General features: G+C 39.6%; 1 long non-coding RNA gene across 2 annotated transcripts in view; it reads right to left on the bottom strand.

The window, feature by feature from the left end:
• LOC309797200 overlaps positions 1–21,014 on the bottom strand; it is a 1,037,104-nt gene that overhangs the window by 112,928 nt on the left and 903,162 nt on the right. For both annotated transcript variants that reach the window (XR_014292561.1, XR_014292562.1), the window contains exon 3: positions 20,135–20,256. This is a non-coding gene — a long non-coding RNA (uncharacterized lncRNA). The remainder of the gene's footprint in view (positions 1–20,134; positions 20,257–21,014) is intronic.

Here is a 21,014-nt window from a genome sequence, read left to right as displayed (position 1 = left end):
ATGGGTTTATCTCTGGGCTTTCTATCCTGTTCCACTGATCTATATTTCTGTTTTTGTGCCAGTACCATACTGTCTTGATTACTGTAGCTTTGTAGTATAGTCTGAAGTCAGGGAGACTGATTCTTCCAGCTCCATTTTTCTTTCTCAAGATTGCTTTGGCTATTCGGGGTCTTTGGGGTTTCCATACAAATTGTGAAAATTTTTTGTTCTGGTTCTGTGAAAAATGCTATTGGTAGTTTGATAGGGATTGCATTGAATCTGTAGATTGCTTTGGGTAGTAGAGTCATTTTCACAGTTGATTCTTCCAATCCAAGAACATGGTGTCACTCTCCATCTGTTTTTATCATCTTTAATTTCCTTCATCAACATCTTATAATTTTCTGCATACAGGTCTTTTGCCTCCTTAGATAGGTTTATTCCAACGTATTTTATTCTTTTTGTTGCAGTGGTAAATGGGAGTGTTTCCTTAATTTCCCTTTCAGATTTTTTATCATTAGTGTATAGGAATGCAAGAGATTTCTCTGCATTAATTTTGTATCCTGCTACTTTACCGAATTCATTGATTAGCTCTAGAAGTTTTCTGTTAGCATTTTTAGGATTCTATATGTATAGTATCATGTCATCTGCAGACAGTGACAGTTTTACTTCTTTTCTGATTTGGATTCTTTTATTTCTTTTTCTTCTCTGACTGCCATGGCTAAAACTTCCAAAACTATGTTGAATAGTAGTGGTCAGAGTGAACAACCTTGTCCTGTTCCTGACCAAAGATGAAATATCCTCAGTTTTTCACCATTGAGAATGATATTGGCTGTGTGTTTGTCATATATGGCCTTTATTATGTTGTGGTAAAGTTCCCTCTATGCCTATTCCTGGAGAGTTTTTATCATAAATGGGTGTTGAAATTTGTCAAAAGGTTTTTCTGCATGTACTGAGAAGATCATATGCTTTTTATCCTTCGATTTGTTAACATGGTGTATCACATTGATTGATTTGCGTATATTGAAGAATCCTTGCATTCCTGGGATAAATCCCACTCGATCATGGTTTATGATCATTTTAATATGCTGTCGGATTCTGTTTGCTAGTATTTTGTTGATGAGTTTTACATCTATGTTCATCAGTGATATTGGTATGTAGTTTTCTTTTTTTCTGGCATCTTTATCTGGTTTTGGTATCAGGGTGATGGTGGCCTCATAGAATGAGTTTGGGAGTGTTCCTGCATCTGCTATATTTGGGAAGAATTTGAGATGCCTAGGCGCTAGGTCTTCTCTAAATGTTTGATAGAATTCACCTGTGAAGCCATCTGGTCCTGGGCTTTTGTTTGTTGGAAGATTTTTTTTTCTTTATTTTTATTTTTTTTGCTTTATAACAAATTTAATCAGTTATACATATACATCTGTTCCCATATCCCTTCCCTTTTGCATCTCCCTCCCACCCTCCCTATTCCACCCCTCCAGGCGGTCACAAAGCACCGAGCTGATCCTCCTGTGCTATGCGGCTGCTTCCCACTAGCTATCTACCTTACGTTTGGTAGTGTATATATGTCCATGCCGCTCTTTCACTTTGTCACAGCTTACCCTTCCCCCTCCCCATATCCTCAAGTCCATTCTCTAGTAGGTCTGTGTCTTTATTCCTGTCTTACCCCTATGTTCTTCATGACTTTTTTTTCTTAAATTCCATATGTATGTGTCAGCATACAGTATTTGTCTTTCTCTTTCTGACTTACTTCACTCTGTATGACAGACTCTAGGTCCATCCACCTCATTACAAATAGCTCAATTTCATTTCTTTTTATGGCTGAGTAATATTCCATTGTATATATGTGCCAGCCACATCTTCTTTACCCATTCATCCGATGATGGACACTTAGGTTGTTTCCATCTCCGGGCTATTGTAAATAGGGCTGCTATGAACATTTTGGTATATGTCTCTTTTTGAATTATGGTTTTCTCACAGTTTCAATTTCAGTGATTGGTCTCTTCATATTTTCTATTTCTTCCTGTTTCAGTCTTGGAAGGTTGTGCTTCTCTAAGAATGTTTCCATTTCTTCCAGGTTGTCCATTTTATTGGCATATACTTGCTTGTAGTAGTCTCTCATAATCCTTTGTACTTCTGCAGTGTCAGGTGTTACCTCTCCTTTTTCATGTTTAATTCTGTTGATTTGTCTTCTCCCGTTTTTTCTTGATAAGTCTGGCTAATGGTTTATTAAATTTGTTTATCTTCTCAAAGAACCAGCTTTTAGTTTTACTGATCTTTGCTACTGTTTTCTTCATTACTTTTTAATTTATTTCTGATATCATCTTTATTTCTTTCCTTCTGCTAACTTTGGTGGGTTTTTGTTCCGCTTTCTCTAATTGCTTCATGTGTAAGGTTAGGTTATTTATTTGAGATTTTTTTGTTTCTTGAGGTAGTATTGTATTGCTATAAACTTCCCTTTTAGAACTACTTTGGCTGCATCCCATAGGTTTCGGGTCGTCGTGTTTTCATTGTCATTTGTTCCTAGGTGTTTTTTGATTTCTTCATCTCTTGGTTATTTAGCAGTGTATTGTTTAGCCTCCTTGTGTTTGTATTTTTTACAGTTTTTTCCTGTAATTGATATCTAATCTCATACTGTTGTTGTCGGAAAAGATACTTGATATGATTCCAATTTTCTTAAATTTACTGAGGCTTGTGACCCAAAATATGATCTATCCTGGATAATGTTCCATAAGCACTTGAGAAGAAAGTGTATTCAGTTTTTTTCGGATGGAATGTCCTATATATATCAATTCAGTCCATCTTGTTTCATTTGTCATTTAAAGCTTGTGTTTCCTTATTTACTTTCATTTTGGATGATCTGTGCATTGGTGAAAGTGGGGTGTTAAACACCCCTATTATTGTGTTACTGTTGATTTCCCCTTTTATGGCTGTTAGCATTTGCTGTATATACTGAGGTTCTTCTATGTTGGGTGTACAAATATTTACAATTGTTATGTCTTCTTCTTTGATTGTCCCTTGATCATTACATAATGTCCTTCTTTGTCTCTTGCAATAGTCTTTATTTTAAGGTCTATTTCATCTGATATGAGAATTGCTACTCCAGCTTTCTTTTCATTTCCATTTGCATGGGATATCTTTTTCCATCCCCTCACTTTCAATCTGTATGTGTCCCAAGGTCTGAAGTGGGTCTCTTGTAGACAGCATATATATGGGTCTTGTTTTTGTATCCATTCAGCCAGTCCATGTCTTTTGGTTGGAGCATTTAATCCATTTACATTTAAGGTAATTATCTATCTATCTATCTATCTATCTATCTATATATATATATATATATATTTCTATTACCATTTTCTTAATTGTTTTGGGTTTGTTTTTGTAAGTCTTTCCCTTCTCTTGTGTTTCCTGCCAAGAGAAGTTCCATTAGCATTTGTTGTAAAGTTCATTTGGTGGTGCTGAATTCTCTTAGCTTTTGCTTGTCTGTAAAGGTTTTAATTTCTCCGTCGAATCTGAATGAGATCCTTGCTGGGTAGAGTGATGGTGGTTGTAGGTTTTTCCCTTTCATCACTTTAAATATGTCCTGCCACTCCCTTCTAGCTTGCAGAGTTTCTGCTGAAAGATCAGCTGTTAACCTTATGGGGATACCCTTGTATGTTATTTGTTGTTTTTCCCTTGCTTTTCATATTTTTTCTTTGTATTTAATTTTTGATAGTTTGATTAATATGTGTCGTGGCATGTTTCTCCTTGGATTTATCCTGTATGGGACCCTCTGTGCTTCCTGGACTTGATTGTCTATTTACTTTCCCATGTTAGGGAAGTTTTCAAATATAGTCTCTTCAAATATTTTCTCAGACCCTTTCTTTTTCTCTTCTTCTTCTGGGACCCTTGTAGTTCAAATGTTGGTGCAGTTAATGTTGTCCCAGAGGTCTCCTCAATTCTTTTCATTCTTTTTTTCTTTATTCCACTCTGTGGTAATTATTTCCACTATTTTATCTTCCAGGTCACTTATGCGTTCTTCTGCCTCAGTTATTCTGTTCTTGGTTCCTTCTGGAGAAGTTTTAATTTCATTTATTGTGTTGTTCATCACTGCTTGTTACTCTTCAGTCCTTTTAGGTCCTTGTTCAATGTTTCTTCATATTCTCCATTCTATTTCCAAGATTTTGGATCATCTTTACTATCAATTTTCTGTATTCTTTTTCAGGTAGACTGCCTATTTCCTCTTCCTTTGTTTTGTCTGGTGGGTTTTTACCTTACTCTTTCATCTGCTGCATATTTCTCTATTTTCTCATTTTGTTTAACTTACTGTGTTTGGGCTCTCCCTTTTGAAGGCTGCAGGTTCATATTTCCCATTGTTTTTTGTGTCTTCCCCCAGTGGGTAAGGTTGGTTCAGTGGCTTGTGTAGTCTTCCTGGTGGAGGGGACTGGTGCCCGTGTTCTGGTGGGTGGGGCTGGATCTTATCTTTCAGGTGGGCAGGGCAGTGTCCAGTGGTGTGTTTTGGGGCGTGTGTTAACTTAGTATGATTTTAGGCAGCCTGTCTGCTAATGGGTGTGGTTGTGTTCCTGTTTTGTTAGCTGCTTGGCATGGGGCATTCAATACTGGAGCTTGCTGGCTGTTGGGTGGAACTGGGTCTTAGTGCTGAGACAGAGATCTCTGGGAGAGCTCTCACTGACTGATATAATATAGGGCCAGGAGGTCTCCGGTTTTCCATCATCCTGGACTCAGCTGTCCCACGTTGGAGGCTCAGGCCTGACACCTGGCTGGAGCACCAAGACCCTATCAGCCACACTGCCCAGAAGAAAAGGAAGAAAAAGTAAGGAAGAGAAAAAAAAATAAAATTAAATAAAAATAAATGTAAAAAATTATTAAAAATCATAAAATAAAAATTAAAAAAATTTTAAAAATAAAATAAAAAATTAAAAAAGAAGAGAGCAACCAAACCAATAAACAAATGCACCAGTGATAAGCAATAAAAACTAAACTAAGATAAACATAAAAATAAGGAACAAATCAGTCACAGACAGGTAACCTCAAGTCTACAGTTTCTCCCAAATTCCACCACCTCAATTTTGCGAACATTTGTTGTCTATTCAGGCATTCCACTGATGCAGGGTTCATAAAGTTGACTGTGGCGATTTAATCCGCTGCTCCTGAGGCTGCATGGAGAAATTTCCCTTTCACTTCTTCGTGTGCACAGCACCTGGGGTTCAGCTTTGGTTTTGGCCCCTCCTCTGCATGTAGACCACCCTCAGGTGTCTTTTCCCCACCCAGGCAGGAGGGGGTTAAAGCAGTGGCTGATTAGGGCTCTCTTGCTCACTCAGGCCAGGGAGAGGGAGGGGTACGGTAATCATAATTGGAATGTGGGGAGAGCCTGTGGTGGCAGAGGCTGGCGTGATATTGCAACAGCTTGAGGCACATCACATGTTCTCCCAGGGAAGTGGTCCCAGGAACTCGGGACCCTGGCAGTGGTGTGCTGCACAGACTCCCAGGGAGGGTGTGGGTAGTGACCTGTGCTTGCACACAGGGTTCTTGGTGGCAGCGGCAGCAGCATTAGCATTTCATGACCATCTCTGTGGTCTGAGCTGATAGTTGCGGCTTGCACCCTTCTCTGGAGCTCGCTTAGGTGCTGTTCTGCCTTCTGTGGGCACATTGCAAGGGAATCCCTTCTCCTCGTGCACCCTGAAACAACGATCTCTTGCCTCTTAGGCAGGAGCACACTTTTCCCGGACTCCCTCCCAGCTAGCTGTGGCATGCTAGCCCCTTTCAGGCTGTGTTCACACAGCCAACTCCAGTCCTCTCCCTGGGATCCGACCTCTGAAACCAGAGCTTCAGCTCCCAGTCCCCACCTGCCCCAGCGGGTGAGCCGACAAGCCTCTCAGGCTGGTGAGTGCTGGTTGGCACCGATCCCCTGTGCGGGAATCTCTTCACTTTGCCCTCTGCACCCACTGCTGTGCTCTCCTCCGAGTCTCCAAAGCTTTCCCCCTCTGCCACCTGCAGTCTCCACCCGCGAAGGGGCTTCCTAGTCTGTGGAAACCTTTCCTCCTTCACAGCTCCCTCCCAGAGGTGCAGGTCCCATCCTTATTCTTTTGTCTCTGTTTTTCTTTTTTCTTTTCCCCTACCCATGTACGTGGGGATTTTTTTGCTTTTTGGGAAGTCTGAGGTCTTCTGCCAGTGTTCAGTAGGTGTTCTGTAGGAGTTGTTTCACATGTAGATTTTTTTTGTTTGTTTTGGTTTTTTTGCGGTATGCAGGCCTCCACTGTTGTGGCCCCTCCCATTGTGGAGCACAGGCTCCAGACGCGCCGGCTCACAGCTCACGGGCCTAGCCACTCCGCGGCATGTGGGATCCTCCTGGACCAGGGCACGAACTCGTGTCCCCTGCATCAGCAGGAGGACTCTCAACCACTGTGCCACCAGGGAAGCCCTGTAGATGTATTTTTGATGTAGGTGTGGGGAGGAAGCTGATCTACACGTCTTACTCCTTCACCATCTTGAAGGTCCCCTATTAGGATACATTTTAGACGTCAATAACAATTATGGCATGTTTGGAAGGTCTGTATTGAATTGTGCCTCCTATAACATTGATGAAAATTAAACAGTGAGGTAAGGAACAACAACTCATGTTACAATCGGTACAGCAAGTTTTGCACCTAGCAATATGGAAGGTCATTTTTAGTCCGGAATTTGGAGGATAGATGGAGAAGAGTAAACCCTACCCAAATATAACATATGCTATGCAGTTCTGTAATACATATTTAATGCATGCTCAAAGATATTCTCAACAGTTGATTCATTTCAACCAACTTAATCCTCACAACAACCGTATGAGATGGGGACCACTGTATGAACTTTGCATATGAGGAAACCGTGGCACACAGAGGTAAAATAACTTGTCTGACTTCACACAGCAAATAACAAGTGATACTGGAGAGTAAACCGAAGCATTCTGAATTCATATTCTGTGTTTATAGCTACTATATTCTACAATTTCCTTACTTTGTGGTAAATTTATTTGCTTGCTTTGGGATATTTTACTGTAGGTTGATTTGTGCAAATTTCCATGAACAAAATGGGGTGATTCATTATATGAGTTGGTGTCTACATCAAGTACAGGATTAAAACTACTCTTGACCATGGATCTAAATAAACAAATTTACATTGTATTACATAAGGGCAACTACTGGTAAATAATTAAAATATTTTGCATTTATATGGAAATTTGTAATTTTCTATCTCCATATACATTACCTCATTTATCCCTCATAACCACATGTGAATGGAATAGTGTACTCATTTTAAAAATGAGTAACTGAGGCTCAGAGAATTTAAGAGATTTGTTCAAGGTCACACAATAGATGGAACTGACCTCTCTGCAAACTGAGTAGACATCAGTTATGAATCTTAGTATCTCAATGGAAGTTCTCTTATACCATTTCTTAAGCAGTCTTATTCCTGACCTTGGTCTTACAGTGGCAACTTCAGCCCCTAATCAAGATGTGTGTGTCTGGAGGTGGAATAAATGACTAGGTGACTATAAATGTTCATGCCTGGAGTCCTATGATTTTCTGTTTTCTGAGGATGTGACCTGATTGAACACACGAAGAGACAATATGAACCATATTTTACAGAAGCTTAATTAACCTTGGAGTTTCTATGGGGAAAATATTATTAACAATGCATCAGTCTGAATTGTTGTCAAAGATAGGGCAACAACAATATAGCACAGACTCTGAAGTTTGAGGATTTATGTTAATCAGAGTAATAAATGGTAGTTCATATAACAAATAATCTGAAAACTTAAGTGTCTCAATATAACAAATAGTTATCTTTTTCTCAACACAAATCCTAGGTTGTTCCTTGTGGGCAGCTCTTCTCTTGTAGCTCTGCCATGTCAGAGTCGTCTACTTCTAGTCACAAGGAGATAGAGATGGTGAAGAATGAGAGCATGGAAGATTGCACAGAGGGTTTTAGAAGCCAGAAACTGAAGTGGTGCACATCACTTCCACATATAACTTATTACTCAGAGTTTAGTCACATGGTCCCTTTTAGAGCAAGGGAGGAGGGGCAGGGCATTCTGGATAGCATTGCCTTCCTGTGTTGTAAGGAAGAAAAGCAAATTTGATGAAGCCCATAGCATTCTCTCTGCCACTGGAGAGGTGCATCAAGGGTCCTACCGGCCCCACATGTACCCCCTACCAGCCCTTCCCATAGGATCACAAATTCCCACTTTTAGATTCAAGCATGGTTGAACAAGAGCATATATTTATGTGTGGTGTGCATGATTGAAATGATCTCAGCTGCCTCTGCCATCCTTTTATCTTGCCAGGGAAAACCAGCCATAGGGCATTTATAATATTTATTGAAAGCACACTAAAATCATCATGATTGCTGTGGTCCTCTTCCATCATCTTCATCAGTAGTACCTTAGTGCAGATACTGAGATATAGTATCTTACAATCCACAGAGAACTTTTCAAATTTGCTATCATTTAAATTTCACCATATTCTGAACCAGTCAGGTAGGAAGCATATTATAGAAACCAAAGTTCTGAGAAGTCAGAAATTTTCCCTTATTGGATGCAGCTAGGAGGTAGCCAAGCTGAAACTAGAACCTAGGTCTCAGATAATTGGCATCTAGTATGGTACTTTCCATTCTGCTGATTTACCTCTCACACTTACAGCATCTGTAGAGCGATTCCTACATGAGGTCTAGCCAAGAAGGAACTCTGAAATATTGAAACAGATTTTAATTTTTTTTTAGTATGGGCTTCATCACAGAGTCAAAAGCTCTGTCAGTCAGTAAGTATTTACTGAGTACCCACACAATGGAATGACACTGTTATGCAATGCCTTTGAAAGGAATTTATACTTTGTTAAGTATTTGAAAATTGACTTTCACAGGATGAAGAGCATTTGCCTTACATTTGAGCGGAATATTGATCTGAGAGCAGTACCACTTTGGACAATTTCAGTACAGCAAGATTTTATGTTGCTGATAAATCAGGCCAGTTTTTCTTTTGACCTGACCTGGAGACAGTGACAAAAGAAAAAAATCAATTAGTATGTTGGGAGAAAATTTCTTCCACTGTCCACACAAATAATCAATACCCTGATAACTAGACTGTGATAAAAATAAGAATTCAAGTCCATATGTTAAAAACATACAGGTGAAAACAGCTAGAGATGTTCAGCCTTGCCTGACTCTGATGCTTCTGGGCTAGCAGATGTTGGCAATGCCATTGCAATGGAAGATCTCACTGCACACGTGGCTTAAAGACAAACATGAATTCCCTACTCTCTGCCTCTATATCTAGGACTTACATATGAGATTACCTTCTGTGAGTTAAGTTGTATAACTCTAAAACAACCTGCAATATCAAAGATCAACAGTCTACAGAGTTACCTAAAGAAACAGAATAGATATCTAATACAAGGCTTCCAAGCTTTTCACTGTCAGAAGGAAGGTGTGTCAGCCATAGAATCAGATAATAACAGCTACGTTATTTATACACCTACAATGTGCCAGGCATATGCTAACCATGTTCCATGCATATGTTTAGTCAATCTGTGTGAGAAGCAATGACTAAAGTATCCTTTTTATCATCCTCATTTCACAGATAAGGCAACCAAGGCTTAGGGTCATCAAGTGAAATTTTCCAGGTCATGAAGCTAGTGAATTATGGAGTCAAAATCAGGATTCAGATATATGTGGGTCAGATTTCAGGACTTGAACAGAAGCTCAAGTGGTTTGCCACCTGTCTGCTCAACAGAATCACCTATGGGGCTTGAAAATAGAAATGCCTCTGTTCTGCTTTATATACTAGATCTGAATTCTAAGGACTGAGTCTGAAAATCTGTACTTGGAAAAGTCTTTAAGATGAGTCTATTCTGCAGTGAAGAAAGAACAATTCAACTAAGCTATACTGCCCAGAGAAAGGAGAGTTACTATGTTTGGAAGAATAATAAGTTGGTCCCCATTATTCTAGTCCCTTGATGGACATACACTGTATAATCTCCTCTCTTGAGTGCGAATGGGGCCTGTGAATATGATAGGATAGTGCATAGCTTGATTAATTGACATGTCAAAGGTGATGGAATAGTCATTCCTGTGTTTGTTACTTTATATGAGACTCCGTCTTAGATTGGATGAGAGATTCTTCTGCTGGCCTTGAAAAAGCAAACAGCCATATTGTGAGAGGGCTATCTAGTAAGGAATTGTGGGAGTCTTCTAGTAGCTGAGAACAAACCTCTGCCGGCAACCACTGAGAAAAGGGGAACTTACTCTGACAACCTCAAGGAACTGATTTTGCTACCATCATGTGACTTTAGAAGAGGATCCTAAGTTCCAGAAAGGAAGCCAGAGCAGCCAACACGTGGTCTTCATCCTTGTAAGACCCTGATTTGAGAACCTAGTTAAGCTATGCCCAGACTCCTGACTCATAGAAACTGTGAAATAATAATCGTGTGTTGTCTTAAGCTACTAAGTTTGTATAGCTTGTTGTACAGCGATAGATATCTAATACAATTGTCAAGGAAAAATTATCTTTGTCCATTCAAGCATAGTCCAGGGGAAGAGGCTGCACTGGTCCAAGAAGGTCAGCAGTGTTACTGCAGTGAGAAGCACATCCCCGAAGTAGCTATTTAGCTACACCCCTTCTTCTGATTCCATGCTAACCATGCATACTTCTGAATTTTATTTGACTTCCCCCGTAGGTGTACCTAAAATATATGTTAACTGAAGGACAGGAGAGCTTTGGTCCCTTGACCATGTCATATAACATGACAAAGGAATTAACTGGCATTCTGGTTTACACCTCACTGTCTGTGACCTTAGTTAGTGTGGGTCTCCTGGTGAGAGAGCAACCATTTTGGGTGCTAACAAGTCAAGCTTCTAAAGCACCTTCCTCTGGAGAGAGCCCTGTGCATCATTGCTCCTCAAATGAATAAAGATCTATTACATGCCTACTATTACATGTCCTAGACTCTATCAGCTCCCATTGTGGGTGCTTTTATTGAAATTTCTTCATCAACAAGATGCTCAATTGATAAAAGCAGCCAAGCAACTGAACAAGAAAAAAATACCAAGTGAGACTAGCATGGACACATATACACTACCAAATGTAAAATAGATAGCTAGTGGGAAGCAGCCGCATAGCACAGGGAGATCAGCTCGGTGATTTGTGACCACCTAGAGGGGTGGTATAGGGAGGGTGGGAGGGAGATGCAAGAGGGAGGAGATATGGGGATATATGTACACATATAGCTGATTCACTTTGTTATACAGCGGAAACTAACACACCATTGTAAAGCAATTATACTCCAATAAAGATGTTAAAAAAAAATCAAGCGGAGTGGTATATGGAAGCAGAGAGATGAAAAAAATTATATATATATATTAGTATAGGGTATTGCCCCAAATGTAAAGCATCTGTTTTCTTTCTTACATGACAGAAATTTTTGCAGCACGGCATTCACAAGTTTGACATTCACTGTGTTTTATCTGGGATTTCTTCACTGGTAAAAATCATCTCAGCGAGCACTGTGCACTGGAATTCTGTCTCCATTTGTTTTAATAGCTGGTGTAATGGAGGAATTCTGGTGCCAATGTCCTCTATTTGTCCTCTACTGCACTCTTACCTGGGAAGCCACAGGAAGCAGTACAATAGCTAATTTCTAGATAAGTATATCTTAGGATACCATACAAAAATCAGATGCTGTTTTGGACTGCCAGATTGAATTTTCTAAAAATAATAGCTTAGTTGTAGCAGCAATAGAGTACATATTTCTTCTCTGATGCGTTTCTATCCACTGATACTGAAGATGGGCAGTTAAAGGAATGAAGCCTATTATTACCATCCTTCTGCAAGCCCGGATTTATCACAAATTCACACATTTTCCTGCCTATCTCAGGCTCAGTTACCAGGATGTTTATGAAATGTCGCTAAAGGAAAAGGGAGGTGCTTGAGTAAGGATGAACTGCAGCTGTATTTTCTCAAGCACTGGTTGGTATCAAGTTCTACAAATACGAATTAGAGGATTGTCCTGTTTGCTGTGAAAATGCAGTTGCTGTCCTTGACAATTATAGTTAAATTGCAATATTTAGGGAACATTTGATCTGGATCAGCTCCATGTTAGATGGGGGGTAGACAGTGATGAACTAAAGTTAACACAGCTTCTGTCCTCATGGCAGCTAGAGTTACTTGAAGAGACAGAGAAATAACAAGTTAATTACCCTAAAATGTGATACATTCTTGGACAGGACGAGTAGTAGTAAAAGTAGAAAAATAGTAATTGCTTATGCTTATATGATTCTTTCCAGATTTATCTTAATAACTGTAGAGAAAGGTGTGATTAACCTCTGTATTAGCTCTGAGGAAACTGAGGTAAGGTTCAGAGAGATTAACTGACATGCTGAAGACCACTTGCAACGAATTCCCTGGTGGTCCAGTGGTTAGGACTCCACGCTCCCATTGCCAGGGGCCCGGGCTTGATTCCTGGTCAGGGAACTAAGATCCTGTAAGCTGCGTGGTGTGGCCAAAAAAAAGACCATTTTCAATGCACTAACTCAAACCTGCTCTATTAAAACTCTGAATCCAAGGTAGCTTCATCAATTCTCAAAGCAGAAACTTTCTATAGAGACAATGAATTATCAGGTGGGAGAGCTCTCATGTGAATGAATATAATGAGGGGAAATGAATGATTAAAAAGGAGGACGAGGTGAAAAGCTCATAATTAGAGGCCTCCTACTGTTGAAGTGGAAGCTGAAGAATGAGGTAGCAGGGAGGGATGCAGGATATGGAACCAAGGAAACAGCAGAACTAGTAGTGAAGGGGCCCTTATAAAGTCTAGCACACCCCCTGCTTTCATTGCATATCTCTGTGTATAACTAAAAGACCTACTTTCTTCAGTTATGTGAACACAGGAATGCATATGGCTAAGTAGATGTAAGGTTTATGGAGTTTGAAGAGGGACAAGTGTTTCTCATCCTGGTCCTTTTGTCAAAGAGGTGCTATTTACAAATTACAGAGAGTGCACATCTCTCTTCGGTTGGTACTATTATTTCTATACCATGAGGACTGCCATATGACTTCCATAGATGCCCAAAGGTATTGAGGAATTGAGTTTGTGCCATATCTGCTAGCCTATTTAGTGACCCCACTGTGGGAAAGTATCAAGGGTCAAGGAGCAGGGGCAGAGCCTGTTTCTATACCCCATCTCCTTCCTGGCTATGCCTCCATATGGTGGAGGTGGATAGGAGAAAGCATCATAGAGACTGTCCTAGGAGATATACTTCAGCTATTCACATGTGACTTGTAGGTGATGCGAATCTCCTATTCGCTCCTGGTTCAGGAGCAAGCAAGCATATGCTGCTTATGGGCATCCATAAGCATCTTCTGGATCAAGTGTAATGCAAGAGAAAGGAAGGAATAGATAGTCAGCCTTCCTTTGTACTTCCCAACTATGGCGAGGGATGCAGAATCCTGACTATCCACAGACACTCATGAAATTGGCAGTGCTTTTAAGAAATGGCAACATGTTTATTGAGGGAGCTAATATTTGGCAGTAGCTTCTCATGCTGGACATTTTTCATGGCATCCCCATGGTCCAAAAAGTCATTGGCAATACATTGGCTGCAATGGTTTGGCATCTACCTTAAAGAAAAACGTCAAAGATAGCTCAGAAATAAATATAAGAAGAAAAATAGAATATTACAATTTCTTTAATAGCAAGGGTACAGCCTATGTCTTAGGAAAGTGGAGGGGTAAAGAGTAGTAGGAAGGTGTAGTAGATAGGGTCCCAATAGAGAAGAGACAATATACTCAAAATAGGATAGTTAAACTCACTCCAAAGGGACACTTTATTAATTTGTGCATATAGGGGAACCTTGAGAGAGGATTCAGTAGTAAGGGGAGGGAGCAGCTACCAGAACTTGAAAACAGAAAGTCTTACATAATTGCCTTAGGAGGCATAGTGACCTCTAGTTTGGGATACACTTATTCAAGGTGACTCCCTATAGGGAAGGGTGTTGCCTAGGGGAATTAATATTCCTAGCTTACTCTCCTCCTTTCTTCTGATATCCCATTGGGGCTGTCCAATGGCCTCATTCAACAGGAATCCAGAAGATATGGGACCCCACTGATACTGTCAATATAGGTCAGACTTCTGAGGCAGAGCGACAGTACAGAAGGGCTAAGAATGGATCTGGAGAAGCAAAAGGAGAATATCTAAACCAGAAACTAATGATTCCTATACACTAGAGTGAGAGGGCACTAAATCCTATTGCTTAGCTTTTTTTTTTGGATGCCTTCCACATACCCCAACCACTGCACATCTAAACCCTTATCCTTACTCGACATAAAGTTCAAATCCTTGTCTTACACAAAGCCTTTCATGATAAACAACTACTCTCCCATGGTGGGTTATTTTTCCTTCTTATAGTTCTTTGCCTCTTCTAACTTAAATCCTTTTATTGTAGCTGTTTTTGACCGCATCCTTTCTCTCTCACCAGACTCTGAGCCTCTGGAAGACAGAGCCTGCATTTGCTACATATCTGTGTGTCCTCTATTGCTCAGTGTAAGGCCTTATGGATAAAAGGTGTGCAATGCAAGAAATCTGCAACACCAAGAGCCAAATAGTCACGTACCATAAAGATAATAGCTATCCTTGTATAACATAATGTTTAAATGCTTCTGCTGCTTACTAGCTCTGTGACATGGGCTAAGTTTATTAATCTCTTTGAAACTGAGTTTCTTTATCTATAAAAATAGAAATAATAGAATTAACGACAATAATAATATATTTCTTACAAAGTCATGATGCAACATTAAAAAGCATCATAAATCTTGGAATGTGGTAAATTCTCAATATTTTAAATTATCACTTTTATTGTAAAAGAAAGAATAATGAATACAAAATTTAAAAAATTGAAAAAAGAGAATTGCTTTCTGTTAAGGTCTTCCCAGCAGAAGGATTTTTGAATATTTTTTCCAAATAGTATTTCTTAGCCTAAGGGAGCTTTTAGGAATTTATTATTATCATTTTTGTTTTTTTGCAGTACGCAGGCCTCTCACTGCTGTGGCCTCTCCCGTTGCGGAGCACAGGCTCTGGATGCGCAGGCTCAGTGGCCATGGCTCACGGGCCCAGCCGCTCCGCGGCATGTGGGGTCTTCCCGGACCGGGGCACGAACCCGTGTCCCCTGCATCGGCAGGCGGACTCTCAACCACTGTGCCACCAGGGAAGCCCAGGAATATATTATTTTTAATCATTAAAACATGGACTTTGCTTAAATAAGGCTAAACTGTTGGTAAAGTACAGTATTTTGAGAGTATTGAAACTCATAGGTAAATATTTGTAAGGTTTCACAGATTATTGAGGTGCCTATGGTTTGAATGTGCCCTGTCCCTAATTCATGTGCTGAAATCCTAATGCCCAATGTAATGGTATTGGGGGTAGGGCATTTGGGAGGTACTTAGGTCATAAGGATGGAGCCTTCATGAATGGGATTAGTGCTCTTATAAAGGAGAACCCACAGAATTCCCTAGCCCACTTCTACCGTATACAGACACGGCCAGAAGACACCAGCTATGAACTAGGAAGAAGGTTCTCACCAAAACCTGACCATGCTGGTGCCTTGATCTTGGAATTTCCAGCCTATAGAACTGTGAAAAGGAAATTTCTGTTGTTTATAAGCTACCAAGTCTGTGGTATTTTGTAACAGCAGCCTGAACAGATGAAGACGAGGCTTAGGAAACATTTTTTAAATGTCTACAACCTGACAGAGTTACTTTTTTGCACTTTGGGGTTTTGAACAAGATGGATTCATTGCACAAAAGGGCACCACTGGTAGCCGTTTAGAATGGCAATGGCCAGAAACAGCCTGGAAACTTCACATTAGCTGGCAGAATATCTCCAAATATTTCTTTCTTAAAAATTCTAATGATGAAAGAAGAGTTCAGGTTAGATGACTGTTCAGTCCCCAGCTGCCCTACAGAGAATGCCAATTAAGCCCAAATCACATCCTGGAGGTACAGCATGTGGCCCTCTAATCATTTATCTATCCCTAATGATGACCAGCTCATACCAAGGAGCAATTTCTCCTTATAGTCCAGTATGATTGATTGAAATCAAACCCTAATTTAAATGTGATTATACCAATGAATTGCATACCTTCTGTTGGTTATAAATCATAGTAATGCTAGAAGTTTTGTTCTCAGCACAGACTTAATTTGCAGCTTTTGACTTCCTGGATATGGGTAAGTCAGGCCCTTTCAGTGAGAATTTATGCCTTACCATGTCTTTGAGAGTCAAAAGCAACAATATGCCTCAACTTTCCTCCTGGTCTGCCAGTATCCTATTGGCAAATTTCTGTGGCACAGGCTAGTGTGATTCAGCCTATCATAGAGCCAACTTAGTCCCTTCTTACAGGGACCCTTTCTACAAGTTTGTACATGGTGATCAGGGTTATATTCTTTGAGAAAAGGTGCTCTGGATCTCCGAGGGCAAGTTCAAAACCTGGAAGCTCTACCTGGAAAGATTTAGATTCCCTGTTGAAGAATCATTCCCTCTAGAACACCTCTACAGGGCTCAAAAGCTTAAGAAGTACCAAACGTGCTGGTGGAAGCTCACTTGTTTTAACTGTATGCTATGTTTCACAACCTGTGTCCTTCATAAAACCAGAGTTCTGTTATGAAAACAAAAATATCTACCCCAAAGCAGTCTGAGCCCCACTCTTAATTGGCTCAAGCATGGCTCATCAGGATACAACCAATGATGAGAACGTGGCCATTGGCTTGGTCTTTCTTTTACTTAGAAGAATGTGTGTAATAGATATACATTATCCATTCATTTCCATTTCTATACCTCAGTTGGACAGAGCTTTAGCTGGGTTCTACAGTTATGACATGATTTCCTTCCCCTCTGTGTACATCTGTTTAAGAAAGTGCAGTCTATGACTCTGAATTCGGGTAGGTGCAAACCCTAGGAAATGTGTAGTATCATATGATTCATGCCAAGATAAAGCACCAGACTAAGAAATCCAATGCTTTTCGTCAGCCACTACCTATTCCACAGTGATTGCAAACCAAGGTTCAGAATATCATTTCCTTAGCTCTTGCCGCAGTGTTAAGCTTTTTACCTTTGAAGACAAGCAGAATTTAAATGAGGCCCATAGAACTATGTGCACTATAGATATGGCTTACACTCTAATCCACATTTGCAATATCACTATGAAATGGATCCACCTGTTTTACCATTCCTTATTGCCTAAAAGAAGGAAACTACTATCAGCACTGAATATTCACCTCAGAAAAAACAACCATCAGAAATGAACTAGCCATGCCCTACATCACTGTTTAGGGTTTTTTTAAAGGTGTATTTATCCCAGGGAATCCCTTATTATCCTGATGTTACTCCACATACAACTCTGTACATCCCAAAGTCTACCTTAGTTTTACATTCTTTTGCAACTACCAGGGATTCACTGTTTCCATTGAATCATTCAGATTTTGTCTCCAGTGTCAGCTTGTCTCCAAATTGATCAATACATGCAAACAGACCAAACAGAATCCCAGTCAGCTTTTTTGTAGAATTTGACAAGCCGATTATAAAATTATTATTGAAATGCAAAAGATCTAGAATAACCATAATGATCTGCGAAATAAAGAAGAATTTTTGAGGACTCATATTGTCCGATTCAACAACCTACTTTAAAGACTACAGTAATCCAAATAGAGTAGTATTGGCATAAAAATAGATGTACCAATCAAAGGAACAGAAGAGAGGTTTTAGACATAGAACCACACATATATGGTCAATTTATTTTCAATAAAGGTGCTAAGATAATTGGAAAAGGATTTTTTAAGTAGCCAAAAAAACTGGATATCTACATGCAAATATTTATACATATAGGTGTATATAGAGATAGATACAGATATGTGTATATACATATATGCATATATAATATTAATGTATATATACCTCAAGCCATATAGAAAAAATAAATTGAATTATATCACTGATGTAAATATAAGAATTTGAACTATAAAACTTCTAGGGAAAATGTAGAATAAAAATTTTTGTGACCTTGGATAGGGAAAACATTCCTTAGAAATGATATACAAAGTAAAAATCATTTTAAAATGACACATTGGGCTTTATCCAAAATAAAAACTTTTCATTCAAGACAAACTGTCAAAAAACGAACATGCAAGCCACAGACTGGGAAAATGCCAAATGTTCACCAACTGATGAATAGATAAAACAGTTTTGTGTTCTATACAATGGAATACAATTCAGAAATGGAAAGGAATGAACTACTGATATACGTAGCCATATCGATGAATCTCAAAGCAACATAAGGGAAAGAAGCCAAACACAAATCTCTAACCACTGTATGATTTCATTTATATAAAATAGTAGAAAAGACAAAACTACAGTTGCAGAAGGCAGATCTATAGTTACCAGGGCCTGGAATTGGGAAGAGGAGAATGGCTGCAAAAAGTCCAGAGGCAACTTCAGGAGATAATGCAAATATAATATATCTTTGTTATGGTTGTGGTCAAAAGACTACATACATTTGTCAAAACTCACTGAATAGTACAGTTAAAACTGGTGGATTCATTTTATGGAAATTATACCTCAATGAAACTGATTAAAATATACTTGATGAAAAAGATATATATGTGTGTTTATACATATTTGATACATAGGTTTATAAACTTCATATGTATGTATACTTGATATTTAATAAAGATAAGTGTCAGCTTTGTAGCCTCTTTCCTTAGGTATTGTGGGTATAATAGTTGCTAATAATTAAGCTACACAATAAATACCATCGGAACGAGTAAATCAAAGTATTATTAATTATAATACCAATTTTTAAAATTAAAAGAACATATGAATTTGCACAAGTGTATTTCTTTTTGACCAATAGAGGCACACCGCTCACCACCCCTTTGATAAGAACAATCACTAGATGGGGCCTGGGGCAAATATGTAGGAAGGTGAGTGCGTAAGATATGCGTAAAGCAGACACTGGTTGGGCAGGGGATGTACAGAGAGCAAGAGAGCAGCCATCTGGAGTGGCCTGACCATACACTGCACCCCTACATACCCTGCACGACCCTTACAGTCTTGGTCCGCCCCTCTTCCTAGATATCCCTGGGGTCAGGTATGTAGGGGGCACTGCAACCAGATACCACAAATACAATACAGACACAAGCAGCTAAAGAGTATCAAGGGTAAGATACCTAGTATGCTAAAAACAGTCATTTGTCAGGATGCGGAGCCAAGCGCTTGCCAGGTCAATGGAAAGGGAGTCAACAGCAGCAGTGCCCTGTCCAGTTATAAGGAAGGTAAGGACACCCCTGGTTTTCACCAACCCAGAGCCACCCCTATGGGGAGGTGAAGGCCCAGCTTTAAGGAAACATTCTGGTGGCCTAGCCAGGAATCAGCGGTCACAGTACAGATCTGTCACCTCATGTTATGTTGAGTGCCATTAGGGGTGGACCCATTAGGTCTTCCCAAACAAAAGACAGTTAATCCCACTATTTGCACTTGTGTGTCCAGAAGCCAGCCTATTCCATTCCACACAGTATAGCCCAGGGCTCACGGGCAGTCAGTTGTACAGTAACGTTTACCAGCGGGGGTCCTTCTGATGTATTGGCATGTGGGACAGAAAGATGGTGAGAGTTTCTCCCCCATGGTCAGTAGTCCCCACATAGTCACAGTAGCCGGGTCAATTTTGCATGAGTGTATTTGTTGACTGACTGATCGATTACCAGCATGCATGAATAATTACCTTGAGAACTGTTCTAGTTGTCTGAACGTCATGCTATATGCAGGAGTTTCATGCTTACAAAATGGACAATTATCAATTAACTCAAACTCATATTCTACCTGAAATCAACTAGGGGTGAGCAGAAGCAACAGAAACAGAAGGTCAATCAATAGTTGCCAGATCTTGGAATACAGGCAAAATAAAAGAATTCAAAACCATAAAAGATCCGGGAAGTAAATACATTCAAATGTCAGGGAAGAAAAATAAGGTTAAAACCCTCTAAAGCACCCATGTATGTGCACAGCATTATTTTGCTTCACTTCAGCTACCTCTGACTAACTAATTATATTAATTATATTCACTAAGCAAAGATCTCAGCAGTGCGTACCTGTGTTATAATGAAGTGTCTGCTTATTCTTAGTCCCAAAAGAGATCTGCAGTTCACAAAGACTCTGCCATATGGAAAACTGTGAAGCCAGCTGCCATAAGGACTCCGTGGAATATGTCAGACTAAAAGATATAAGTGATAAACAAATTAATAGTTATCCTAATGCATCTGGCACGAGAAAAAGTCTATCAGTACATTTATTGTGGATGAAGGAATGTCATTGATTAATCTGCAATCTCCTGCTGTTCATCCGTCAATAGCTCCTTTTAGAAGTTGTGACCCTCTTTGCCACATTAGGTAAACATTTCATATAAGTAGTAGTGCTTCTGTATATTCATAAAACCACTTTCTAGATGATCTAACCAGACCTACACCTTACATTTTCCTAAACTGAACTCTCCAAGCCACCAATTTCACAATATCTTCTCTTATATAATTCTTACCATATCCCTGCAACGTAGTATGAAGTATCATCTTCTTGGTCTTCACTTTGGCTCTTCTCTAGTATGTTCTATATCCCACACCCCGGTGCTGCAATTTGGGGGAGGCACAGGTAGGGTTATACTCAACCAAACTACCTATGACCAAGGCACAGAATTAGGGCAACTATCTTTGTAGCTCAGTCGGCTCCTACAGTGGGCGTGAATTACCATGGTAAGAAAACACTGTTTATGCTCCTCATAGTGTATTAGCCCAGGCTTAGAAGTAATAACTGTTTGACAGTCTAACAACTGTCTTCATCTAGTAAGCAGTGAAGTGGTTCAGCAGTATTAATTCTTTGTACAAGAAAAGCACGGTATTACTGCCCAAAGAGGATTTGAAATTGTTCTCTCATTTGAGAAGTGGATACAGTTTTATGTAACTTATGTAGCCATCACCT

The sequence above is a fragment of the Mesoplodon mirus genome (genome assembly GCF_964341445.2).
Source record: "Mesoplodon mirus genome assembly, chromosome: X".
Lineage (NCBI taxonomy): Eukaryota > Metazoa > Chordata > Mammalia > Artiodactyla > Ziphiidae > Mesoplodon > Mesoplodon mirus.
Note: the sequence above shows the minus strand (reverse complement) of the source record. Positions and strands in the feature narration are given on the sequence as shown.